Genomic DNA, 5,003 nt, shown 5'->3' with positions numbered 1-5,003 from the left:
AAAAAAAAAAAAAGACCATACCCTTTTATGTAATGATGTTTACTTTGAATTTATATTAGTTCACACAAACACTCCATCCACGCTTTTGTTCCGGCCCTCCGGTCCAGTTTAAGAACCCATTGTGGCCCTCGAGTCAAAAAGTTTGCCCAACTCTGATCTAGAATGAAGAAATGGAGAACTTAATAACCCTTAGCACACAGGTTAGGAAATACTAACTTAAAGACAGTGCTATTACTTATTAAATCTAAGATAATTTCTTTTTTTCTTTTTTCTTTTTTTAAATATATTTTATTGATTCTTCACAGAGAGGAAGGGAGAGAGATAGTCAGAAACATCAATGAGAGAGAAACATCGACCAGCCGCCTCCTGCACATCCCCCACTGGGGATGGGCCCGCAACCCAGGCACATGCCCTTGACCGGAATCGAACCCGGGACCCTTCAGTCCCCACACCGACGCTCTATCCACTGAGCCAAACCGGTCTCGGCCTAAGATAATTTCTTAAAACACCACTATTACTCAATTTTTAAACTTTTTGAAATAAATTTTAAACTTACAAGAAAAGTTGTAATAGTATAAATCCCCGTCACTCAAATTCCTTTAATGTTAACATTTTCTAAAATGTTTTTTTAATCATTTGAGAGTAAGTTAAGATGCCCCATTACTGCTAAGTACTTCCTAAAAACTGTATATCCTAAAAACACACAACCAGAGCAAGTTCATCACATAATAAAAAAATTCAATGTACTTTCAATTGTCTCAATAATGTTTTTTAGCAAAAATAAAAATACATACTTTTCTGTTTCAGGATCACAGGTTGCATTTAGTTTTCATGTCCTTATTCTCCTTCAATCTGGAACATTCCTCAGTCTTTTCTCATCTTTTCATGACCTTAACATTTTTAAAGGCCAGTAGGTTTTTGTGAACTGTCCCTGATTTAGGTTTGTCTGATGTCTCTATGATTAAGTTCTGGATATCTGTTTTTGGCAAGAACACCACAGAAGTGATGTGTCCTCCGTGCGTCATTATATCAGGAGGGTCAGTACACCTGAACTTTTACTGGGAAGTTTAACCTTGATCATCTGAGTTAAGTGGTATTTGTCAGGGTTCTTGTTTGTTTTGGTTTTTTGGTTTTGTTTTGTTTTGTTTGGGGGGCGGTGGGGAGAGGGTGCTTGGCACCAGAAGCAAGTGCCCGTTAGGGCTTAAAATATTTTTATTAATTCTAAAGAGAGGAAAGGAGAGGGATACAGAGACACACTGATGAGAGAAACACATTGATCGGCTGCCTCCTGCACGCGCTGAACTGGGGATCAAGCCCAAAACGTGGGCATGTTTCCTGAACAGGAATTGATCCCAGGACTTCTTGGTACATCGTTCTGTTCTCAACTACTCAGCCACACTGGCCGGGCAGGTTTCTTCATTTTAAATTACTATTTACTATTTTTTCTTTTGTAATTTTAAGTATCTTGTGGGGAGATAATCTGGGGCTATGTAAATATTCCTTTTCTCATCAAATAAGTGATTTGTACACACAATTTCCTTTATGCCTAAACACTAGAATTGGTCTTTTTGTTGTTACAAACATCAGCTTCCTTTCTGAGTCCTCTCACAGTTTTTTTTTTTTTTTTTTTTTTGGTTTGCAACCCATAAGCAGCACACTTTCAGCCCCCTACCCAAGGTCCCTAGAAATTTTTTCAGACTCTGCAAATCTCATAAAATTAAAATTTACATAGGAAATCATGCCTCAAAGGCCCAAAACAGCCCTCATTAATACTCCTACAGATATATAATTAATAGGAAGACAACTTGCAGGTACTCACAGAAATGGGAAGATTTAACTAGAACTGATAGCAACTTTAGATGGTCAAGATGGAGCTCTATTGACACCTAACTTGATTTTTAGCATTCACAATTGGAAAATGCCAACTCTAAAATTAAACGGAATAAATGGGAAGCTTATCTTGATTGGAAATTAGAAGCTTCTTTCTACAAGAAGTTAACATGTAGAGCCTGTCTGAACTGAGGAAGACTGAAGCCGCTCAATGCCAACGCCCCACTTGTCCTCCTCCTCCAACTGCTCTGCTATACTTACTTCATTGGCTGGACTTACTCTGCTTCCCTCCTTCCTCTTCTCTTTCTCTTCCTACCTCCTCCGTCACACTCCCAAATGATCTCAGGGACACTCAGAGTAAAAAAACAGACTTGAAAAAACCACCCAGAAATTCTGGTAGCTCCCTTTGGAGAAAAGCCAATCTTAGGCAGAGGGAAAACAGCGATTTTATACATTCCTTGGACTAGAACAAAATTAAGGCATCTACCTAAAAATTTTCTCTAGGACCCTGATGAGTTCACAAAGAAATTTAACTGTTAGAACATGACTCTGGCTATTCTGACCTATTCCAATTAATACACCTACTGGTTTCTGGGAGCAAAGCAACAGAATAACTAAACAGGGTTTGCTGGGAAAGTCCTGTAGAGGAGTCTGTTTTTATTATAGAAAGCCAGGTCACACTAAGAATGGTTATTGAAAACTGAAATGGATTTAGAAAAAGAAAAGAAGCCGAAACCGGTTTGGCTCAGTGGATAGAGCGTTGGCCTGCGGACTGAAAGGTCCCAGGTTCGATTCCGGTCAAGGGCATGTACCTGGGTTGCGGGCACATCCCCAGTAGGAGATGTGCAGGAGGCAGCTGGTCGATGTTTCTCTCCCATTGATGTTTCTGACGCCTAGAGCCAAAGATATGTGAGATGAGCCTGGAACATATTGCCACTCTAGGGAGCAAAGATTATCAGGGTGATGTCAACAAGTCTCAAGAGCAAATTTGAAGGGACTCCTGGCCAAAAATGGGACATTTTGCACAATAAGGAAAATAATTGCAATCAATTGAAATACATCAAATATGTTTAAATCTCACCCTAGCTGGTCTGACTCGGTGAATAGAGTGTAGGCCTGCGGACCAAAGGGTCCTGGGTTCAGTTGCGGACAAGGGTACGTACCTTGTTGCAGTCTCCTCCCTTGCCCGGGCCCTCATCAGGGCTGGTGCAGGAGGAAACCAATCAATGTGTTTCTTTCACATGCATGTTTCTCTCTGCCTTTTCCTCTCTCTTCCTTTCTCTCTAAAAACCAATGGAAAAATATCCTCAGGTCAGGATTAACAAAAAATACAACAAAGAGCTGGTTCTTTGAAAAGATTAGTAAAGTTGACAAACCCTTGGTTAGATTCAATAAGGAAAAAAGGGAAACCCATATAAACAAAATCAGAAATGAAAGAGAAGTCACCACAGACATCACAGATATACAAAGGATCATACTAGAATACTATGAAGGACTATATGCCACCAAATTCAATAACCTGGAAGAGAAATGGATATGTTCCAAGGAATATATACCCTTCCTAGACTAAATGATGAAGAATTGAAAAATCTAAATAGACTGATCAGCAGTGAGGAAATTGGAACAGCCATCAAAAACCTCCTCCCCACAAAAGTCTAGGACTAGATGGCTTCACCAGTGAACTACACCAAACACTCAAAGAAGATTTAAAACCCATCTTTCTGAAACACGTTAAAAAAAAAATTAAAGAAGAGGCAGTACTTCCTAATACATTTTATGAGACAAACATAACCCTGATACCAGAATCTGGCAAGGCTAACACAAAAAAAGAAAACTACAGTCTGGCTGGTGTGGTTCAGTAGTTGAGTGACAACCTATGAACCAGGAGGTCACAGTTCCATTCCCAGTCAAGGCACATGCCCGGGTTGCAGGCTGGATCACCAGTGTGGAGCATGCAGGAGGCAACGGATCAATATTCTCTTTCATCATTGATGTTTCTAGCTCTCTCTTCCTTTCCCTTCCTCTCCAAAATCAATAAAAATATATTTTTAAAAACAGAAAACTACAGATCAACATCTCTGATGAATACAGATGCAAGAATCCTAAACAAAATACTAGCAAATAGAATACAATAGTACATACAAAAAATAATACACCATGATCAAGTGGGGTTCATTCCAGGGGCACAAGGATGGCTCAACATGCAAATCAATCAATGTAATATACCATATTAACAAAAGAAAGGATAAAATCACATGATCTTATCAATAGATGCAGAAAAAGTTTTTGATAAGACACCACACCCATTTGTGATTAAAATGCTCTAATAAAATAGGAATAGAAGGAAAATACCCCAACATAATAAAGGTGATAGATAACAAACCCTGTCAATATTATACTGAATGGAAAAAAAACTGAAAGCTTTTCCTTTAAAATCAGGAACAAGACAAGAATGCCTAGTCTCACCACTTTTATTCAATATAGTTCAGGGAATGCTAGCCAGAACAATAAAGCAAGAGAAAGAAATAAAATGCAACCAAATCAGGAAGGAAGAAGTAAAAGTGTCACTGCTGATGCCATGATTCTGTACATAAAAAAGTAAACCTGAAGACTCCACAAAAAAAACTATTAGAAAAAAATAAATAAAGGGTGCCCCAAAATTCATGCAATATTTGAATTTTGCGTGAGCATTAACAACAACAAAAAAATAAAAATAAAAGCCTAATTTTACTTGGTTTATTGAATCAGATTCTAATATCTATTGCTCTTTGATTGCAATCCCTTCAATTTCATAAGCATTACCAAGTACCAATTATGGCCCAGGAGCAGGGACAATGAAGAACAATGAAGCCCACGGCTTTGCGTTGTGGCAGCAAAGACATGGAGGCCATTTACCTGATGTGCTATTCCATACATCACCCTATACTGTATACTTTACGAATCAATAAAAAATTTACATTTTTTGCCCTGGGTGGTTCGGCTCACTGGATAGAGCGTCAGCCTGGGGACTGGAGGGTCCCGGGTTCGATTCCAGTCAAGGGCATGTACCTTGGTTGTGGGCACATCCCCAATGGGGGGTGTGCAGGAGGCAGTTGATCAATGCTTCTCTCTCATCGATGTTTCTAGCTCTCTATCCCTCTCCCTTCCTCTCTGTGGAAAATCAATAAAATATA

This window comes from Myotis davidii, unplaced genomic scaffold, assembly GCF_000327345.1.
Source record: "Myotis davidii unplaced genomic scaffold, ASM32734v1 scaffold452, whole genome shotgun sequence".
In the NCBI taxonomy this organism is placed as follows: domain Eukaryota; kingdom Metazoa; phylum Chordata; class Mammalia; order Chiroptera; family Vespertilionidae; genus Myotis; species Myotis davidii.
This window is presented reverse-complemented; position numbering follows the sequence as displayed.